The following is a 24583-nucleotide window of genomic DNA, read 5'->3' on the forward strand; positions in this document are numbered from 1 at the left end:
ATGGATATAAATGTGAAAAGATAGAAGAAATTCTTAGGGGTCAATGATAAATCTGTATTGACACAAATATTACATTACCTAAAGAGAAAAAAAAACGTTATAACAAAAAAAAAATATTCTATAACTTTTATTTTCAGGAGCTCCAGCAGCGCCCGCAACAGAAGCAGCACCAGCGCCAGCACCAGCCGAAGGTACCTAAAGTTTTGTCCACATCTTAAATATATAAACATTTATGTGACCATGCGTCTAAAAAAACCGTTCATCGTGATTTACAAAGTTTAACTAAACCACCGAAATACAAAATTATGATAAGATTGTTGCGTAAAACAGAAATTTATTTACAACAGCACCTGCGCCTGCGCCGGCACCGGCAGAAGCGCCCGCCGCGCCACCACCGGTTGAAGGTTAGATATGAATTAAGTTATGAAATGTATTTTTTTTTTAAGAGACAAACGTCTGGCTTTTAAAATTAGATGCTTCCACAGTTTGCATATTCTCTATATCGTATTGATAAAAGCCCAGAAATTGAATTGTTACTGTGCGTACACTGTACAACCCTACACGTAACCTTATGGTTGAGTTACTTTTGTTATAAGATATATATATAATATAAGTATAAATTTTATATAAGTGCCGTGTGGTTCCCGGCACCAATACAAAAAATAATAGGACCACTCCATCTCTTTCCCATGGATTTCGTAAAAGGCGACTAAGGGATAGGCTTACAAACTTGGGATTCTTTTTTAAGCAATGGGCTAGCAACCGGTCACTATTTGAATCTCAATTCTATCATTAAGCCAAATAGCTGAACGTGGCCATTCAGTCTTTTCAAGACTGTTGGCCCTGTCTACCCCGCAAGGGATATAGACGTGACCATATGTATGTATGTATAAGTTTTACATTTTATAAGTATATTATATAGTTTTTATTATAATTTAAAGTTCACTTATTTATTTGGAAATACAAGTAATTTCACCCAAGGACGCCCCCGGCTCAGGAGATAACTGGGCAACCTTTCATACATAAATCAATGCTAGGTGGCTAGGGTGCTAGCTATATCCTGAGCTCACCGTACCAATTTAAGAATACGCACAGATTTTATGTCTTCACCTCTCACGAGGTAGACGGGGCAAAATTAAAAAAACTAGGAGGCCTCTTTTAGCTAAATGGGTTTTTGACGGAATTATTCTTTTTGCTTTTGTTATAATTGTAATTATTAATTCCAGCGTCCGCCTAAGCAATTCCATCTTTGTCGTCAACAGTCTGAATCGTCGGAAATCATCATTGTGGCTAAATGATGGAGCCAAAAAGCAAAGTTAACCATTAGTATAATACTGTTTATACAATTTTTGTATTTATTATGATCATAATAAAAATAATTTTAATATCATGCATCTGTTTTTTTTTTGTTTTCACAAATATAAGGAGTATCTTAGTTGCATGCAAAGTTACACGAAGCTTTAAGTAATACATTTTCTTAGTTTAGATAAACAATCTTGATAAGGCCTTGTGTTGAAAAACCTACATTAAATTTATAGCCATTCGGAAGAAAATTAACAAAATGTCATAATTCATTCTACTAATAGGTCTCAACCAAGAAAAATATCCGTTCAAACTATAAACGTACAATTCGTTTGGCTATTAACGTAACTGATTTTATTAATGTAAAGACATTACAAGATTGTTTACTTTATTTATGTGGCTATGGGTTAAATGTTAAATACACAATATACTGTGAAATCTTCATGACATTCATAATGCCATTTTCATAAACAGGATTCACTTCAATCAGTTCCCCATATCCGTATACTTAACCTCACAACTATCCTTCGCATTACAAAGGTAGCCGTCATCAAGAAGCTACCGGCTTGACTAAACTGCTTATAAATTAGGCTGAGTCAGATCCGGGTATCCAGAACACTCTCTTTTCACCCGTAAATTTGACCCACGTTGTCCCGTATACATATATATTATTATTCGTCGCCAAAAAGTAGGTTTCAATTCTGCCAACAAATGGTTCAAAGGTAAAAAAAATTGTTGTCTGAACGCCAAAGAGCGAAAAATTATTTTGTGGAACCGCTTATAGGCCAAATGATTTTAAATCCATATATGTATAACAGACAGGATTACCAGCTAATTTAGGCGAACATTATGCAAGCATAATCAGTCAGTCAAGTTAAAGTATGAGAGGCATTGGACCTTATTGAATATAACAATTTGGCGTACTGGATACTTGTTTTGACATGGGCAATGTGGGCATCCACTTAGCGTAATTTTATTGGATGCCCCGGGACTAACGTGGTAGTATAGCCTCAGGCAGAACAGCATTACAGTAAGTAGCACATTGTGTTGTAACAATTATAACGCAAAATTGCTTGTGAGAATATTCACGATACATTTCAGTCACGAGTGTTATAAAATATATGAATAATATTGTGGCTAAAAAGATGATGACTAATAGAAGACAGACTGATGAATATTTAGACCGTTAGTACCGTTACCGTAGAAACATTAAGTTACGATGTATACCTAGGCTTTTCCCCCTAGGTTAGCATTGTGTGTTCCAAATTGCACCTTTAGTTGCTTAGTTTCCGAGCCTCAGTATTTATTTTCATTTGGGTCTAATTCACTAGCCTTAGAGGGATCACACTAAATACCCCAAACCCTCAACCCTAATATCTCAGCCTTATTACTTGAATAGAGCCCAACAGTTGCCCAACTCTTCCGAATTACCGCCTACACAGAACAATGTTATGTCTGTGCAGTTCTATAAACTGTAGTACACGAATCGTTGCGGCTAAGCCGTATTTTAATTGATTTTGATTTGGCGAAAAAGAGAATATTCGAACAGATTTAGGAATTATCATTACTATGAGGGTAGATATCGTAAGGATATGACTAAGGGAATGAGCACTTTTGTCATCTGAAATCAGAAGAATCGATTCTTCGTGTAAGTATTTAACTCACATACTCTTGAATTTTTTCAGGCATCGCTCGTGAATCTTTTTGTTCTACATGTTACACGTTTTATGTTTATCAAAATTATAACGTGCCTAACCCACTAGTATAATAAAATTACTGCGTCAAATCTCCTGAGTGGAATAGCCTTAATAATTATCTCTTATTCGCTTTATCTTGAACCCTATGCGGTAATGAATGGTTCGCATTAAGTTTAATTAAAATGGGCGTTCCGTTATACTCTAATTTCAACTCTCTTGTACATTTTTGGTTAAAATCTTTGAGTTTGGGTTAACGAGTTTGAAAAACTAAGACGATTTGTTTGAACATTTCTTTTGTTTTGAGGTTGTTGTTAATACAAAAGCTGATTGGTTTAGACGTTTTTGAAATCATTTCATAAAATTCGAGTCATGCTATAAGTAAAATGGCTGTTAAATGTAATCGCTTTAATATGGCTGTTATGATTTAATTTAGTTGGCTGAAGCTCATAAAGTCATTATTTATTTTAAAGGCGTTCAAAATTTCTCCATGACTCGGTAACCGCACACTTTGTTTCCTTTTATTATCGTTATCACGATACGAAATTAGATTGGCCACTTCCCGAGTTCTAATTTTCCACTCCCTTGGTTTTCCTCAAAAGATTTCTTTTAGTTACAGCAAGGTATCAAATAAATACCTATACTTTATTTTTCCCTTTTAAGGTTACACGTTTGAAGTTCAAATCAAGAATATCAGATACTTTCCGCAACCAGGAATTTTGATTATATCGAGATGAGAGAGTTTTGGTTCTTATTTTTGCCTACAGCATAATTATGTATGTATGCATACATTACACATACAAACACATTGCCTTCCTGGACGGGAAGGCAAAGACTACATATTTCCACTTGCATCGATCCATGCGTTTCTTTCGCTTCATTCACTGTGAATGTGAAACATGCAAACTGCTAGCCTCTACATAAGTCGTTTCAGATTTGATCAAGATACGTTCGTCTTGGTCTTCCCCTTCCAACGAAACGTTACCATTTACACACTTCTTGTATATTTGCTTAGTCAACCTGTTTTCGTTCATCTTTTTCAAATGATCACACCATTTAAAGATTTCCTTTTTCCATTTCTCTCATTATATCTTTTTTCACAACACAGTTTTATCTCGACGCATCTTAAACATGTATTAACGAACATCATCATCATATTGTCATCGTCGCATCCGTTCCCAAGACCCTGGGCTCCTCTATTCTAGATCCTGCAGTGAGTAGTTTGGTCAGGTTTTCGCATGAATTAAGCAAACATAGAATGTATTAAAACAAATCCACATAAACAAATTAAAGCTCTATATCAAATTTAATAAAGTGTGATGCTTTTTTAATAAAATTTATATATTTAGTCAGTCTTACCATACCTACTTTTTGTCTGTCTTAACTCATACCATACTACTCACACCATACATATCAATAATGTATTCGTTTGTTATGACCGACTTAATATTCATAGAAATAAAAATTTTATTACAATATTCCGGGTCACGAGGTTGCTAATATAAGGAAAATTACGACCCTTCCCCAACCTTTTCGGTCGCGTCCAAAATCACGTTGGTGGAATGAATTCGAGTAGTGTGTTCTCATGTTTGTGGCATAGAATATTCCGATTTCCATGGTTCTCGCCTATTTTTACGAGTATGGTGTAGAAAAAGGAAATTACTGTACATTCGGGTTCGCGGCGGTAGAACTAATTGAATTAGCAAGTTAATTATATTCTCATCATAATTTTTGCGCAGTAGAATAAAATATTACCACATGCTACATTGAAAGGTGCGTGTTTGAATTCGGAGTATGTAATGCGCTGAAACATTACGATTTTCATTAAATGCAAATTGGCAAATTTCAAGCAAATTCTATAGAAAGTTACAATCTTAACTACTGTCCCTCATCTTACTTTTCATAAATCAAAAGGAAAAGGTTATTTATCCATCCGCGCACAGCTAAAACTTAAAATCAGATTTCGCTGTAATTTACTTACTGATTTACATGTAGAACTTGTTTTCCTGAACCGTGAATGTTCTCCAGAGATGATGCCATCGATGCTTAGACACATCTTTCAAACTACAAGCAATAAGTTTTTGATAGGGAGAGAATGCACACAAGCATGCTAAAACAAATACAACCTAAGATTTCCCGGCGGATCCCAACTTTTCCATTAACTTTGACTTACTACTTCCTAAGTCTAGCAGCGTTTAAAAATATAAACCATGATGTTTTTTTATATCTTCTTATAACCCGCTAAAAGTCTATAGTATTCGTGTAAAATAAGCTCATCGCTTGTTTTGATTACTCAATTTCTTTTTTAATACTTCGTAGCATACGATAAATGAAACAATGCGATGCTTTTAAAAAATATGGTTTCTAATGATTTTCCAGTATTATTAATATTAAGTTTCTCTCACAGGCTCTCGAGGATAGTCCACGTCCACGTCATGTCACACAGATCAACTTAATATACAGAGACACTAAAAATCTATGGCGAACTTAAAATAGTTTTTTACTGTCTTTAAACTCAATTCTATCATTTAGCCAAATAGCTGAACGTGGCCTATCAGTCTTTTTAAGACTGTTGGCTCTGTGTAACCCGCAAGAGATATAGACGTGATTATATGTATGTATGTAAACTCATGGATCATTTATGGATTATGTCTCAGATAAATACACGAAAGTACCAAGAAACACTTACAGATTTAGTTCAAAACGTAAATCTTGAAATTAGCGGCAAAGTAATTTGCCCAGAAATGTTTTAGCAGGTAGAATAACTTCTGTAGGTAATGAACTAATAAAATTTACACATCTAGCGTCGGGTGGGTCGTTGCACATAATCGACACTTATGTCTGCACTTGAGTACCGTCCTCATTACATCGATAGTGGAGTCAATGGCACGTGCCAAATGGCCTGATGGTCAAATTAAGTGAAGCGAAAGCATTTAAGATAATGAGTATAGCACCTTAGAAATATAGCGACAAGTGCTTGAGTTACAGTTAAAAATATTTTAGGCGTTGGTAGTCGTAAAATATGACTAAGGAAATAAGCTAAAAATAAAAGTTCTTCGTTTAAAAAAAATACATTGAAATATTTATTTGAAATTTATATAAAAACAAGTTGAAATTAAATCTTTCAGAGCAATCACGACCATATAAATAGCCCTTGTTTCCTTTATAGCGACGTATCCAAACTAGTGGGATTTTATATTTATATTCACTTTATCAATTTATTTATAACAATTTATTACTGATATCTATCATAGTACAAATTTTCTGATAATACTGGCGGCAAAGAAGAAGGCAGCGGGCTAGAGATGTCTGGGTTTAGTATGAAATCCTCTGCCGAAAAGGCTTCACTGTGTCTCAACTTTTTCCTGTAAATTAAAAATGTAAATAATTGAAGTAGCTTTTGCACGTTTTCCTTTATAGGAAACTATCATATATAAAAAGCAATGTGGCTTTGAAGTTAACTGGAGTAGTGGAAAGAGAGAGAATAGAAGACATTTTATAGTAAGGGGGCTTGTAGCGAAGGTTTTTCTCATACTTACATATAATCATGTCTATATCCCTTGCGGGGTAGACAGAACCAACCGTTTTGAAAAGACTAATAGACCACGTTCAGCTGATTAGCTTAATAATAAAATAAATTGAGATTCAAATAGTGACAGGTTGCTAGCCCATCGCCTAAAAGAAGAATCCTAAGTTAATAAGCTTATCCATTGGTCGCCTTTTATATCCATGGGGCATAATGTGAGTGGTCCTACTCTTGTTATATTAGTGCCGGGAACCGCACGGCTCAAGGCACAAGGTTTTTCTCCACATGGTCCTGTGGCATTAGTTTAATTATCCAAACAACGTGGGTTTAAAACTGCGAGAAGAAGGTACTACCTACTCATTTCTAATTTTTCTAAAGTTTTTTAATGAACTTAAAAAAATGGTCTCTTTGTTTGCCAGGTACGATGGAACAGATTTTGATAAAGATTCACGTCAAACTTACCTATTAATACGCTTATATTTTTTACTAAAAGGTCGCCAATATAAATTAATTATTGAAGGCCTGTTTTTGTACGAGTAATAAGAAATACTTAGAAAGTTGTAATTACAGCGAAAATTGTTCTTGTTTCCGCAACCACAAAGTAAATTTGTACTTTGATTTATTGTTCAAAGAATTTATAAAACGAAATTTATATACTCCACAATGTTAATACAATTTATTTACAGTAAGCAACACGAAATCGCGAGAATTATTACACAAAATTACTACGAATAATTTTGTGTAAATGAACTATGAACTATGTGTTGATTATACATACATACATACTACTCTGTCAAGAAAGTAGCGGGAAAAGATCAATAATACACAAACTGTTTGTTATTCATCCAAATTTATTTTATCACCTTCAAAATATGCTCCTTTAGAAACGATACACTTACGCCAACGAATAATCCAATCATCAAAACATTTTTTAAACGCTGTTTCCGGAATTGAGGTCAGTTCTCGCCGCGAATTCTCTTTTATGTCTTCTACCGATTGAAAACGGGTGCCACGAAGTGTTAATTTGAGTTTAGGAAAAAGAAAAAAGTCGGCTGGAGCCATATCTGGTGAATATGGTGGTTGCTCGATGGTATTTGTTGAGTGTTTGGTTAAAAATTCGTTCACAATGATGGCCTTGTGCGAAGGTGCATTATCATGGTGCAAAATCCAAGAATTTTCTTTCCACAAATCTGGCCTTTTTCGTCGGATTTGCTCTCTTAAACGCCGCATAACACTCAAATAATATTCCTTATTTACCGTTTGACCTTCCGGCAAGAATTCCGAGTGCACAACACCGCGATAGTCAAAGAAAACAGTCAACATGACTTTGACTTTTGAACGACTTTGGCGTGGTTTTTTCGGTTTCGGTTCAGTTGGAAGGCGCCACTCCGAAGCTTGTTGACTAGTTTGCATGTCAAACTCGTAAACCCACGTCTCGTCACCAGTAACAATGCGTTTCATGAATGTTGGGTCGGAATTGACTCGTTCTAGCATGTCCTCAGCGACTCTCATGCGATTGAGTTTTTGAAAAAAATTCAGGTCTTTTGGGACTAGCCGAGCGGCAACATGTTTCATACCCAAATTATTAGTTAAAATGGTACGGATCGACTCGTGAGATACAGAAAGTTCGGTGGCTATCTCTCTCAAAGTTGAATGAGGATTTTCAGTCACTATTTCCTTCACTTTTGCGATGTTAACTTCAGTTGCAGACGTTGATGGCCTACCAGAGCGAGGCAAATCTTTCATCACATCTCGACCGCTTTTGAACGCTTTGTACCACTCATAAGCACGAGTTTTTGATAAAGTCGATTCACCGTAAGCCTTCTGTAACATTTTCAGTGACTCCGAACACGATATTCCATTGGCAATGCAAAATTTAAGACAAACTCTTTGTTCGATGTTTTTATCCATTATGAATTAGCAATACACACTAGATATGATATAACTAAAAATAGCACTGTATTTAATGTAAACAACAGATGCAACTCAAACTCTGCGCCAAAATGGAAAACAGTTGTGCCGATCTAACAACAACAAAAAAAACAAAAATTTGAATTTGGAACCATAAATAAATAATCCATTCCCGATACTTTTCTGACTGAATGTACATAAAATCACGCCTCTTTCCCGGGGGGGTAGGCAGAGTGTTGATTATAATGAGCCGATAATATTTTGAACTCCCTCCACAACGAGTACATATGTACATATATATGCCTTTCTTAAACCGACGTTTCAGTCATTGCAGTTAGATTAGGTGTGTTAGGTGCTCATAAGGACCCACCCTAATTAGCTATATCTAGTGGTTAATTCACCATCGTTTAGAAATAAAGTCGTCACTTTTTATCTGAGGCTAACGCTGAAACTATAGTGTACAATAGCAACTGCGCCCTCTATCAAAATTGAAAATAGATTCTTACCACAACTCCGAAGAGACCACTGGCCGCACCTGAGGTATGGCCAGGCATGAGAATTTAGTGGAGAAGCCAAAGGTGTAAGCTCCTTGCGAGGGGAAGACGAGCCAGTCTTCAGGGGAACATCTCGGTAATCTTATGTGGTACTCCGCCATCACCCGGTCGACGGAGTCGCAGGTCGGGCCCCAGAGGATCACGTCTTCTAGAACGTCGCTGTCGGTATCTGAAGATTTCTGTTTTAAAACATGTATTTATAACGTTTTTAGTATTTAATTTAAATAATTAAAAGATTTGCTTAAGCTTTGAAGCTTATGGTTAGATTTGGAAACAAGGTAGATAACATTTTAGGAAGATAATTATAGCTTTAAAATCGTCACGTTATTTCGATGTTTGCTAAGATAAAAATGTTCCGACTGGGATTAAACAAAATAAAATACAAAACACATATATGTAAATTTAATAAATCGTCTACTCCGCTATTGTGTAAATGACGTAAAGGGGGCGAAATTTGGCAATATTTCACTTCCTAAAGAACCGAATTACCTTAAATTTCTGCACTTTGTGCCAAGTCTCCGGAAACCGCAGTGTACCGTAAATTCCGTCGTTGAGATATAACATATTGGTTCGCTTTCCATCGTTTACGATCTGAAAATAAATATTAAATTAAAAGATCGGAAATTCTCATTTTTTGTTCCTCTCTAGTCGACAGACACGGCTACTCAAGGAAAATATTTAAAGTACTCATTAATCGTACTCAATGATGAAAATTTAATAAGATAACGATTGAATAGATCTGAAATTTATGGCGAAAGATATTCGGGTCGCCGAGTGAGAACTATCATCTTATTATATATACCTACTATATATATTTTCATCTTTAAATAATAGGTATATAATATCACAATCGATTCCATCAATTGCCATTATTTTTACCAATAGGTACCTTGTTCGTAAATTAGTGGTCTCACTAACTTTGAATCCTTTTTTAATATTGAGGCCAACCTAGACAGTAAATGCCTACACGGAGGATCTAGTCATGGCCTTTTTGTCTTGGTTTTTGTAAAAAAAAATATATTTTATGTTTGTTTTAATTCGTATCTAAACTAAAAATGATATTTAAAATTCTTACATGGCGAACGTTATTAATATTGCAATACATTGTGAACGCAGAATCGCACAAGTATCTGCCTGGCTCGGCCACCACTTGAACTTCGGGGTCAGGGAACAGTTCTTCAAGAGCTTCGTTCACGTGATCCGCCACCTGTGTTAAATTTACTTTGCGTTTAATATGTAAAGGTTATACATTTAATTTGTTCTAACTACTCTATGTTGTATCTTATGTAGACGTGACGACCTTTTTTTCCTGTTTTGAAAATAAATATTTTTAGTTTTTTTTTTATTAATCTCTATTGTATAAACAACGTTAAAAAAATGAAGGACTAAATGTGTAAAAGTCAACTCAAAGTGGTACGAGTATTTTTTACAGGCTCTTAAAAAGCAGTAAATAGTTCTCAAGTCAATGATTTGTTGATAACACCCAGATACGTGCATACTTGGCCAATCTATGAACTGATTTCTTTGTTTGAAAATAAATTATGTAAGACAATTACTTTGAAAAAAAGAACCACCAAAGGTGTGTACACAGTAAACTTTACCTTATCAATTCTATCAGTAGTTTCACTCAAGAAACCTCCACCGATGTCCACAATCTGCATGCCCCTGCCAGCCTTAGCTTCGTAGTCGAACAGAGCCTTGCATCTTCTGAGTCCCAGAACGTAGCTGTCGGTAGAAGAACAAACGCTTCCCACATGAAAGGCGGCACCTACTACCTGCGTTCAATAATGTATCTGTTAATTAATTCATTAATTCAATTTTAACCACTGTTAAAAAATGGTGTTAAAAATCAACACTTACTGGGACGATGTCAAGACCTTTAGTTTAGAATATTTTCATAATCACTTTCGTTTTCGAAAGTTCTTCACAAAATCGTTATCAAAGGGAGGTAAACCTTTATGCTTACCATGAGTAAGAGGACTTGCATACCTCTAGGAGCTAAAAGCGACTACTACGTCTTGGAATCCGTGGCCTGCGAGGGTTACCATAGGTCCAATTATATCTTGACCAATTTTGTCCGATTATGCTAATGATGTAGATTGTCAGCCAATTTGGGGTGGATATACAGCACAAAAGCAATTCAAAGTATAATTTATTGAAATGGGTGATGAATAAATTAAAAATGAAGCTATCGGTGGTGGTAGAAGACTTTGATGATGGCTTAAAAGATAAAAAATACTTACATTCAAACCAAGGCTGGCTGCATCTTCTAGCAGGCCAATAGCTTCTGTTTCAAAATCACAACCAAACTTCTTCCCTAATTTATAAAGGCTTTTTCCATCTACTTTTATTCGAAGTAGTAGTCTGAAATGTAAATGACACAGTTTGAGAATGTGAATGTGAAAATGTGATCATAGAGAAAACAATCAGTAAACTAAGTGTAAGAACTAACAAGACACTAATTCTGAAGAAAATTAACCTCCTTATAATGAAAAATGACAAATTGCTATCAAATTCTCCTTAAATCTATTCTCCGGAACACTAATTTTGTTACTGGTTTATTACCATCAAGAGGTTGTAACTATGATAAGTGAAATAAGGAGATAAAGTTATTTTTTTTAATTACTTTACAAAATCATTCAAATAAGTTAACTTCTATCTAAAGACCCTATAGAGTTCAGATGGTGAAAAGGTAATAGGTTCTTACGTTGAATTGACTTCTAGGTAACTGCATGAACTGGTTCGTCAAATCAGAACTGTTCAACTGCATACAAATACGTCTTTCATATATTAGTTTTTTGTACTAAGTTCCTAAATAAAATCAAAATTTTACATACAAACATACATACATATGGTCACGTCTATATCCCTTGTGGGATAGACTGATGGGCCACGTTCAGCTATTTGGCTGAATGATATTAAACCCATCGCCCTTTTTTGCCAAACGCTAATAAAAATGAATCCCAAGTTTATAAGCCTATCCCTTAGTCGCCTTTTGCGACATCCATGGGAAAGAGATGGCGTGGTCCTATTCTTTTTTTACAATCAATAATTAAATAAATTTGTTTCATAAAATAAATGCATAAAATTAATCATAATGTTTCACTATTAAGTAAACCAAGTTGGCAAATCTCCTTTATCTTTGATCTAAGACCTATGATTTCGATATTAATTATTACCTGGCATCGGGCCAAAACTTCTTGATCTTCTTGAGTTCATAAGAGCAGTCAAATGTTGTATGTTTTACGCCCGAGTCCCTGGCGAATTGAATCTGTTCTGGAGTCTTCGTTGGGATGGCGTATATTATTCTACTGTAAATTACATTAAAAAGATACATTAAAAACTACATCACTGTTTTTCCGGTCGTAAAGAGTTAAACTACTTAACATATTCCTGTTTATGTTGAAAAACACGTTAAAGAATAAATTAAAGCACTGACTAGTTAATCAAAATTCCCAAAGCGACTTGGTGTCAGGCACACCGCCAACTAATAGAACTTTGCCAAATGATTTCACACCACGTAAAGCATTAATTATATGGCGTCTTTAGCTTAAACGGATGCTGAATTCTCAAGAATAAGAACTGGATGTTTTTTAAATGAATAAACGATATTATAAGGTTTGCACTTACCTATTTCTTATCGCGCCCAAACCTGCACATTGAGATAATTGGATGTGTGGTCCGCAAAAGGAGATCAGACGAGGGCCGCTTCATGTGAAGACTTGACTTATCCATACTAACGCCAGAAGGAATTTCACTTACCATGAGCTACTTAGCTTTTTAACTTTATTTATTTCTCCTGGAGAAGCACAATCGAAGCCCAAGCCAAGTGATAAACATAGTTTTAGGAACGTGTCGTCATTATTGGCTTTCATCGCTGAAAAAACGCAACAAGAATTGTTATTATTTGAATAGATTAATTTTCCATAGGAAACATATAGACACACAAGCATATATCGAATCTTTGTCCTTTAAATCAATGGACAATAATATAAGTGACTAGATTCGAAGCCTGGACAATAAAGTAACATCGCTTCCTGCGTCTATCCATGTACGAGTATGCTTAAATCTTTTAAAATTACACAGTTTCTTTTAAAATAACAGACTTTTTTTATATGTTTGAAGTATGATTCAAGAGAAAGGTTTATATGGATAAATGCTACCCGTGTGAATCATGGGAGGGTCACTAGTTAATTATAAGGAATGTCTGACATCAATAAGTGATGCCTTGTGCCTAGGTTTCCCTTATTTAGACTATAGAAACTGAACTGAATTTAAAAAATGATAGATAAATGATGACTGAAAATAAAAAAGAGCTATGATACAAAGTACATACCATAAAACATCTGTACTCTAGGCATACGTTTCTTAAAGTGCTGTATACGTTTGTATGCTTCGTCCATATCGAATAAATAGAAAGGTTCCTTTTGTCGCCCACCCTCGATGAGTGCTCTCGCTACGTCCTCCGGGGTGTAGCCATCGAGCACGAAAGCGGCGGACGGACGATTTTTTAGTTCGACTGAAGTGCCATGACATATCTATAAAATTGGTTGGTTTTTTTTTATATACATTCAGTCAGAAAAGTATCGGGAATGGATTATTTACTTATGGTTCCAAATTCAAATTTTTGTTTTTTTTTGTTGTTGTTAGATTGGCACAACTGTTTTCCATTTTGGCGCGGAGTTTGAGTTGCATCTGTTGTTTACATTAAATACAGTGCTAGTTTTAGTTATATCATATCTAGTGTGTATTGCTAATTTCATAATGGATAAAAACATCGAACAAAGAGTTTGTCTTAAATTTTGCATTGCCAATGGAATATCGTGTTCGGAGTCACTGAAAATGTTACAGAAAGCTTACGGTGAATCGACTTTATCAAAAACTCGTGCTTATGAGTGGTACAAAGCGTTCAAAAGCGGTCGAGATGTGATGGAAGATTTGCCTCGCTCTGGTAGGCCATCAACGTCTGCAACTGAAGTTAACATCGCAAAAGTGAAGGAAATAGTGACTGAAAATCCTCATTCAACTTTGAGAGAGATAGCCACCGAACTTTCTGTATCTCACGAGTCGATCCGTACCATTTTAACTAATAATTTGGGTATGAAACATGTTGCCGCTCGGCTAGTCCCAAAGGACCTGAATTTTTTTCAAAAACTCAATCGCATGAGAGTCGCTGAGGACATGCTAGAACGAGTCAATTCCGACCCAACATTCATGAAACGCATTGTTACTGGTGACGAGACGTGGGTTTACGAGTTTGACATGCAAACTAGTCAACAAGCTTCGGAGTGGCGCCTTCCAACTGAACCGAAACCGAAAAAACCACGCCAAAGTCGTTCAAAAGTCAAAGTCATGTTGACTGTTTTCTTTGACTATCGCGGTGTTGTGCACTCGGAATTCTTGCCGGAAGGTCAAACGGTTAATAAGGAATATTATTTGAGTGTTATGCGGCGTTTAAGAGAGCAAATCCGACGAAAAAGGCCAGATTTGTGGAAAGAAAATTCTTGGATTTTGCACCATGATAATGCACCTTCGCACAAGGCCATCATTGTGAACGAATTTTTAACCAAACACTCAACAAATACCATCGAGCAACCACCATATTCACCAGATATGGCTCCAGCCGACTTTTTTCTTTTTCCTAAACTCAAATTACCACTTCGTGGCACCCGTTTTCAATCGGTAGAAGACATAAAAGAGAATTCGCGGCGAGAACTGACCTCAATTCCGGAAACAGCGTTTAAAAAATGTTTTGATGATTGGATTATTCGTTGGCGTAAGTGTATCGTTTCTAAAGGAGCATATTTTGAAGGTAATAAAATAAATTTGGATGAATAACAAACAGTTTGTGTATTATTGATCTTTTCCTGCTACTTTCTTGACAGAGTAGTACATTGTAAACAACAGTATTATTTATGTAATTGGATGATGGTCTGAAATATTTACACTAAGGATGCACCCAGGAAGATACGTAAGTATATACATATATATATTAGAAGTAACGACAATTTTTGCAATTGAAATAAGTCTGTCATTGTACATAATTTTTAATTTCAAGAATTGTGTGATTCAATTTTTTTATGCAATAATGAGTTTTAAAACAAATAAACGATTTGGCGTTACGCTCGCTCGCTTGTCTGATTTATTGTTCAGGGTGAAATTTTGTGAATTGCTAAAAGCAAAATGTTTTCTAGTCTACGAGTAGTTTTTATTTTACTCTACAAAAGCATAACAACTAATTGATTAATCAGATAATATGTGATATAATGATACTTACTGGTTCTGATTTTTGATAAACGGTTCTATTTGCTGTCCTTATACTATACTTTGTGACCAAATCTTCAATCAGCATTGGTCTAGCTTGTAAGAGTGGAAGCCTGTGGTGACCACGCTTAGAGAGCCCTGCTGGTAATGATAGTAGATAGTGCGCAAAAATCATCTTACTCTGGACTTTATTCACTGACGTGCGGACTCGTAGGAAAAACATGATGATTGTTTTTTTTTTATTTACTAATATTTTGATATTTTGAAGTACTAGTGCATATCTGAAACAAATTATAATTATTGCACCATGCACCTTCAAATCATGTGTATATAAATTTCTTCACGATGTAAGAGAAGTAAAACATCGTGAAGAAATTTGTATATACAATTGAAGCATACCTATAAACCTTCATAATTTCTGCAGATGTCATCGTTATCCTATGTTACTTAAATTGTACTTGTTCTTGTTTCCAAATAAAATATTTTTCATTTTCATTTTTCAAACCATCTACCAGGATGTAAGGTCCTATTAACAGCACGATTTTTGGGATTGGTGGGATATTTTTAAAATAGTTAAGTGTAAAAGAAAAAATCATTAATTTTGTCAATCTTTTTATAAAATAATTTGCAGACCAATCTGATATTGCCGATAAGAATGGACTATTGTGATTGGTTAATTTAACACAGGCCCATTTCTGTAGCTGAACGTGACTAGAGAAGTGCCTATGAATCTGAAACCGTACAGATGGCGCCTTCCGCGTTCTATTTACATATTATGCCATAAATCACGTGTTTCCTAGTACAATTAAAGTGGGTCGATACTATTTCTGCAACATAAATGTTTCCGTTGATTTTGCACCCTTGCTTTTATTCTACACTTAAAAAAATATCGTTTAAAAATAAATTTAAATTAAAAAAAATCGCTCTCTACTAAATTAAGTTACTTTTTATTTTAAATTGAAAAAACATTACCTTTTCAATTTAAACATCTACCTATCTCTTAAAAAAAACTGCTGAAAGAAACATGAACTACACTGGAGTAAATCTAAAGCCGCATTTTGAAAAAACGACTTAGCATTCCCGAAACCCATTCTATCACCGAGTTTAAACAATCTTCTTTATGAGTCAAGTTCGCGTAAATCAGCTTTCTTGAAGACAGCGGTGATCACGCCACTCAATATAAATTGCAAGAAAATTCATAGAAATACGAATAATGTAAGATAATAGACATACCATATTGAAGTTGAAACTATAGGATGATGTGTCGTTATATTGAAATGCGTGCAGTTTTATAAGTCACTAGAGGCCACCCGCGAATTCGTCCGCATGGAAACCCTATGAATCCCGCGGGAACTCCGGGATAAAAAGTAGCCTATATGTTATTCTGGGTCTTCAGCTACCTACATACCAAATTTGATTGTAATCGTTTCAGTAGTTTTTGTATGAAAGAGTAAAAACATCCATACTGACATCCTGACACTCACAAACTTTCGCATTTATAATATTAGTAGGATAATAAAGCTGACATTAAGATGAAAACGCCTTTTGGTACTTTCCACTTTTTAATTCCTTAACTCTTCTTTCTTATTTGCTCCTTCTATAGTCTAATACAATTCCGAATTCTATGAGCCTGCCGGAATTCGGGCACCCGATTCTAACGGCTTCCAAACGCAATACGCTTCAAGAAGCTGAAATTAATCTTTCTTCCATGCAAAGTGGCTGCAGTTTGGACGAAATAAAATCGAGATTTTAAATCTTAGTTTAAAATAATTTGTCATTATTTAAAAATGCGTCCTAATTGATATACATATATAGTATGATTCCGGCGGTTCTATAGAATAGGACCACTCCATTTCTTTCCAATGTATGTATGTAGTAAAGGCGACTAAGGAAATGGGAACACATTCTTTTAGTGCAAGTTTCTCATGCTGGTCTAGTAGCGAAGGAAAACATAGTGTATGCCAGCTGGTTCTCTTCCCGTGCAGATGTAAAAGTTAATTAAGAGAAATACTTATAAATTTGATATATATTATATTCAATTTATAAGATATTCTTCTTTTAGACGATGGACTACTTTGGTCACTATTTGAATGTCAATTCCATTATTTAGTCTTACAGATGAACGTGGCCTTTAGCTTTTTTTAAGACTTGGCTCTGTTTCCCCGTAAGAGATGAAGACGTGATTATTGTTTGTATAATCTGACTTCTTCTACCATACGCCAATTCTTTATCCTTAACTTCGTCGCGAAACTTCTATTGTCTGTTCGTTACAAATAAAGTTTATCACAGATGTTCTGTGCAAATTTAACTCTGACTTTATCAACTGCGATTGTTTCTTTGTACTATTATTAAGGAAAGATGTAGTATTCAATAACAGAAATCCTTCTAATCACATTCTACTATCTACTAGTAACCTGTCACTATCAGAATCTCAATTCCATCATTAAGCTAAACATGAGCTTTAGTCTGTCGGGATTGTGGGCTAGGTATTAATATTCTTTATCGATTCTTCTATCTTTTACGATTAATTAAAAAGAATATATTTTTTTAAATGAAAATTATATAACTCCAACATTCCTAATTCTAACTAAAATTATAAATGCTAAAAGTTGTTGATTATTATCTTATACATACAAAATTTTGTCATTATTATTACCCTTTAAAACTCTGAACACGTTGGATCGGGAAATTAGGTACTATCATTTCACCATGCATGCTTCAAAAGGACGATTTACATGTAAAGACCCCGATCTCGCATTGTATTCCGAGGTTTCTAGGTTAATATGAAAAAAGAGTTAAAACTTGCGATACCCGTTAGAAGTCATTAATGAAATAGATACATTTATTTATTAGTTTACTTTCCATAATAAAGTTTCTCTAACGAAGAAGGTAACTAACTGTAAACACAATGTAAACATTTGCCCTCGTGAACTTATGTCAATGAACAGGTTCACCGTCATTTCGTTTAATACCTCCTGGCACAAGAGTATTGAAGGAGACTCCTGCCTCTAATATTTAGTGTAAACGTAATAGTATTTTTTATATGCGCTTTCGTTTGGTGTAAGTCCTCCTTGTGACAGCAATTTGGACGCCAGCTTGGCAAATCAAAATGGACTGTATTTTCTTCGAGATCTCTGCATTTAACTGGCTTATATGCAACGTGTACAGGATTTTACGAAAAGACGGGCATAGATAATTATTTTACAGCAAAATTAATTATTCATTTATAATACAACTCATGGTCCCGAAGGAGCAACCGTTAAAATAAAATAAAATATTCCTAGGTATGTATAACAAATTGAATATGTCGAAAACTAAACGTGAATAACGGCTACTTTTTCAGTTATTTAAAAATTTAAACAAATTCCTTACTCATCCGCACTTCTTAAATTTATTTGTTGCCGGTATATTCTCACACTTACTCCGTCGCAGGCTCAAGTACCTGATCTCAAAGTTATGTTGACAATATCAAGTACCTACCAGTTAGTAAATAATAAATTATTAATTTGTGACTTATTTAGTACAGACAGCTACGTTCCATTCTTATCGAATCATGTCTTTTTTTTTTCTTGGCGTTCAACTTTCTGGAGAAGAACCTTTTGACCAGTAAGACAACTTTTTGCACGAAGCGACTCCCGTCTCATATCCGCAACCTTTAGAGGAGAAATTAACCCAAATTGGAGCATGATTGTGTATATTTCCTTTGTCGCTCTTTACGAAATCGATGGGAAAGAGACGGTGGGGTTCTATTTTAATGTGTCGGTTACAACACGGCATAAAAAGGTCTTTCTAAATTACATTACAAATTTTACGTACGTTTACAAATGTACATTGTACAGTTGTTTGTATGCGACTGTACACATCAGGTGTGCTTACTGTTCAATTAAGTAATAAGAAACTGTAATGAGAAAATAATTAAAATTATGAGAAACAGAAGAAACCCTTCAATAACTTGATAATCTGATTTCCTAAAACGATTCCTAAATTAGATGGTGTAATAGGTGCATAAACCCAAATACTCGTAACCCACATAACAATAAAACAGCGATTCATTCATTCATTCACAATAAATGAATAGCGCTATTCAGGCGGACCATAACTCGTTCAAGCTCGTCAAAGCGGCAATCATTTTGCCTTATTAGGTTTATGTGTAGCAGTCGTATGTCACCGCGCCTATTGTTACAAACCAGGATAAATAGACCTCATACTACACCTGTATTTCCCCTCTATAGATACAATTCATTAAGAAGAAAGGCACGCGGCGGGTCATGCATTTTGGCCAGTCTTTTTTGTTGTAGGAATCGTTTCGAAATTACTGTGTAAACTTTTTACGTCAACATTTAAGTAGAAGATTATCTTGGAATTTATGTTTGCTTATTTCACTTTTTTATGGCATTGAGTTCAGGTTATATTTATTTCTTTTTTTTTATTTAACTACATTAGACGCTAAGGTTTATGCTACTATTATAACTTTTTAAATCTTTGGCTATAACGTAAAACCTATCACCCATAGAAGAAGTGTTCTTTAATTCGAATACACTTTTTCTTACATTAATGAAGAAAATATTACTAATATAAATATTTTTTTAATAAGAGATGAAAAAGTCAAAAAACTTCATAGATTTTTTCAAGTGATTTACTATTCAGAATATATATTGAAAAATACTATTTATATTTGCTAGTTATTAAATTATAAATAATAAATTATTAATTAAATAATTTAAAAACTCACGTAATACTCCTTTGTATCCTCACAATACTGATTGAATGTGCTCAAGAGTCGGATTTACTTTTGATATTTCTACAAATATTTACTGACCTTTAGATAAAACTGAGAAATTTGTAGGTAAGTACTCTAATGTCTGTGTAGTAATAAGTACTAGTGAATTGTGTGATCTCTTATATTGAGGACAAGATAGGAATAATTAGTTTAATCAGTTTACTCAGTGTTAAAATTAGTTTAGTAAGAATTTGAAAATGGCATATATTAAAAATCATGCATCGTCATCAGCATGGTTTGTACGCCTAATCATCATCATCATATATTAAATATAACTTTTATTAAACATGTATTAATAAAAAAATACTCAAAAACTTACACAGTGGTAGATAAATTCAAAAACACAGGCCAATCAGAAAGAGTTTTTTTTTTAAATAATGATCGCAAGAAACGAACTTGGGACCTTGTAACTCAGCTATAAAAACACTCCCACCGTGCCACTGTTCTGTTTTTGATTATCTTTTTTTTAAATAAGTCAATAATAGTGCGCGCACTTGACGCTCATCGTTCTTGCCTGCTCTGTATCGAGCCGAGTATCAATTTTATCGTCCGGATGCATCCGAAGTCAGCATTAGGGAACATTAGCCCCCTCTGATTGTCCAACTTGCGTTGGTTATCTTATCACTTTGAATCGGCGGTCCTTGGAGCCATGTGCTTTATGTATTATAATAAAGCAACTCCTTACGAGATCCTTAGTATACAATTGAGTGGAAAGTATGTTAGTTTGCTTGTAACCTCTACACTCTTATTCTCTGGTGAAATATCAGCAAAACTATGTATGAAACTTAAAATACATTCTGTTTGATAAAAAAAAATAACTTACGTTATTAATGTTAATAACGTGTGCGTAATAATGTTAATAAAGACGAGTAAATCCTATTCATAATTGATACACACTTTCCCCAAAATGTCTCAAATATCTTGTTGCGCTAAAACAATAGAACAAGCATCTTTCTTGTCACAATATCACTACATCTAAGTAACTGTGATCGGAAGATATGAGAGGTGCATTGATACGAAGCCACTAACTGATACTTTAACCAACACAATGGCCAACCCACACAATTTCCTAATCTTATTTTACTGTTATAGTTAGTCGGCCCCGCCTATCATGACATAGGCCTCTTGACGTGCCGCCATAATAAATAGTATGAGATGACAGTGCGACTATAGAATTGTGTAATACTAGCTGTTACACGTGACATCTTATGCGCGGAAGAGCCTAATTCATTAACCTCTTATGTAGGTACTCATGATTCTTCAGCAGATATTTTAGTTACCGTAATGATTATATTATTAGTAAAGGAATTGTTTCATCAAAAATCCAAAGTACAAAGAAAAACTGTTTCACTGTTTTATATGTATTAATTGACAAATTTAACCTGCTGTTTCGCTCGCGTGCATTGCAATCATACCTCATTTTCTAAAGAATGGGCAGTGACTTTTACATATATATCTTTCTACTTGTTATATCAGTTTAAGGAAGGTACTCTTAATCTAAACGTTCCCGATTTGATCAAGGTTCGTTTTGTACATTCCCACATACAAATTTCGTATGTATCTTTCAAGTACTCTTTATGCTTCTCAGTTCTCACTACATACTATGTTTATTTAAAACTTTATTGCACCTAAAATACTGTACAATAGGTGGACTAAATGCTATAAGGCGTCCTCTACCAGAAGTTTCGATATCTAGTTTATACGACTACTAGTTTAAAGGCGATGGGCTAGCAACCTGTCACTATTTGAATCTCAATTCTATTACAAAATCAAACAGCTTAATGTCGCCTATCAGTTTTTTCAAGATAATTGGCTCTGCCTACAAACTTTAAGAATACGTTAAAAAAATATATATATTTTTAATGCGCGGTGCCCCTAAAACAGCTGTTGTAAAGCCGAGTGCTTATTGAGCTATCCAATTTTTTTATAACCACCTAGTGTTATTGTTATGGCCACATACAATGTGTTTTATCGTTGTTACCGTTTTTGTGTTCATATGTTTTTATTAGATATCACTTTAGATTGTATATTGATGAAAATAAGAGGTGAAGGAGTTTTCATATTCAAATGATAAAAAATTCTTTAGTTTATTTTGAACAGGTTTAAGCCGATTCTGTGTATTTTCCTGTAGAAATTTCCAAATAATTTGTGCCTTTATAAAAATATTTTCTTTAATTATTTTCTTTATAGAATATATTAAATAAATACATTTATATTTATTTAATAACGAATAAACTGAAAACAAAGGTAAATCTTCGTTACGAGAAGAGCATAGCCCAGAACTAAAATATATAGAAATTCATCATTCATATGATCACGTCTCTATCCCTTGCGGGTTAGACAGAGCCAGCAGTCTTGAAAGAGTGATAGGCTTAATGATAGAATTGATATTCAAATAGTCACATCTTGCTAGCCCATCGCCTCAAAAGAGAATCCCAAGTTATCCGGCACCTTTAAATAGAAATTAGAATAATAAACTACGTTTCAGTTTGTTCATATTAAGCACCTTATTAAACCAATTATTGCGCACATCTTTAGTATATCCCTTTTAAATAATTTTATTAAAATACTACTTATTTGTTACAAATGTTTGTTACTCCTTGATTGCTTTATGAGCAAAGAGATTCAAATCTCCAATGTAGATTTTATTCAAAAGTCGTTTGAGCAACGATTTACGAGATGAAAACGCCTACACCCAAACTGGGAACATCTTAATAAAGCCATTTGTCTAGTATAATGTAGTAGGTTAAATTTATTTTATCAAACCAATATACATACATAATAATCACGTCTTTATCTCTTGCAGGGAAGACAGCGTCAACAGATAAGCCTTTCCCTTAGTAGTCGCCTTTTACGATATCCATGGGAATGATAGCGATGTAATATTCTAAAGTGTCGGCAGCCATACAGGATAACACAAGTCTAGATTAAGACGAGAAAATACAAATATTTAAATAATTATCATCATCAGAGATCGGAATAGGTAGATTGAATTGGGGTCAATGAACTGAAACGTATATATTAATATGGACATGCCTTCGTCCGAGATTGCGGGATTTGTAAATTATATTTTTTCCGGAATTTTTACAAGTGGGATGTAGAATATATTAGTGGTAGCTGTTTTCCCCCGACTTCGTTCACGTAAATTGTAGTCCTATGTTACCCGCGGATAATGTAGTTTACTGTAAGTGTAAGTACTGAAATGGAATCCCGGAAAAGAGGCTTATCCATGTTATGCTTTCTATGGTAATTCATGATGCAAGGACATAAAATCAATCTACCTAGTCCAATCTCTGATCATCATTGTACATACCCATAGATGCGATGCATATGCTGTCAACCGATAATTTGCACATAAACACAACCAAGCAATGATTTTCGCTAACACTAATTAATAATAATATAAGCAAGACTACACAATACCAGCTACAGATCAAATACAAAAAAGTAACTATTAAAATAAGATAATGGATGAGGGTAGCTTAAAATTATACTTTCTTAAGACTGTACTTGTTTTATAAGGCGGGAACTGAGTGCTTAAGCGAAAGCGGATATAAAAATGTAGGAGAATTCATTTTATTGTAATGCTTGTCCTCCTATATACGAGTACATTCAAAACCAAGACGCATACGTATAAACGCAGCATTCAAATATATGATGTTTATATTTGAATGCTCGAATTATACTAAGATAGGACCTTTAAAATGTGTTTATTAATTTATTAAATTTGATAAGCGATGATATGATCTCTTACATATTTTTAGTCAATTTATTGTTAAAAATATGTAGTAAATGATAACAATACGAATAACAACGAAAATACTTAAAAAGAACATAAAAAATATTATTATCGAAGTAGTGGATTAGTTTTTAAATCTTGTCTATCATCATCATGATTTCATAATTTTCTGATATTCTTTGACAATATACTCGTAATATTATCGAAATTGAATGTGAATGAAGCGAAAAAGTACGCAGGGATCGTGACAAGTGGAAAGATGCGGTCTCTGCCTCCCTCCTTCGGAAAAGAGGCGTGATTTTAAGTATGTATGTATGAATCGAGAATTCTGAACTTTTAAAGCAATTATTATTTCAATATGTAAAATAATAATAATTCAATAGAAGATTAAATCGATTTTCATATAGGTAAACTTTAAATTAAAGAAAAAGAAAATTTAATTGAATAAAAAAATGTCCAGTTAGTGTTTTCGTTCAATAAAAAATATTAAAAATTAACATTAACAATTTTTATTTTACATTCCTTCTTGTAAACAACTGTGATCATATTCTGTCGCCGGAGTTCTTCGCATTTTCCTACTGAGATAATATACCAAGTGTGAAACATTTTGCCCCGAATGTTTTTCTTTCCGGGATTACCATTTATCAAAAATCTCGCAGTCGGGTTATGGACGAAAGGGGATCGTTTTCATTTGAATATTATCGTAATAAGGAGAAGGAAAAAATATCGCTCACGATTTTCTATAAGTAGTTCTGTCTTCGCGCTTAGCTGTGAACTAAATAATGGATCTTGAAAATAAAGCTGCTGGTTTCA

The 24583-nt window shown here is 34.2% G+C and overlaps 1 long non-coding RNA gene and 1 pseudogene across 1 annotated transcript; one reads left to right on the forward strand and one right to left on the reverse strand.

Annotated features, from left to right (window-relative positions):
- Positions 1-124: 124 nt before the first annotated feature.
- On the forward strand, positions 125-1327 carry LOC106131255 (uncharacterized). The gene is made up of 3 exons (XR_001228513.2): positions 125-191; positions 348-404; positions 1227-1327. It is a non-coding gene; the product is annotated as an uncharacterized LOC106131255 (long non-coding RNA).
- A 4904-nt stretch (positions 1328-6231) lies between these two features.
- Positions 6232-18211, reverse strand: LOC106131106 (ornithine decarboxylase 2-like; annotated as a pseudogene).
- Between the last annotated feature and the right edge of the window lie 6372 nt (positions 18212-24583).

Source organism: Amyelois transitella, chromosome 6, assembly GCF_032362555.1.
Source record: "Amyelois transitella isolate CPQ chromosome 6, ilAmyTran1.1, whole genome shotgun sequence".
NCBI classification, from domain to species: Eukaryota; Metazoa; Arthropoda; class Insecta; order Lepidoptera; family Pyralidae; genus Amyelois; species Amyelois transitella.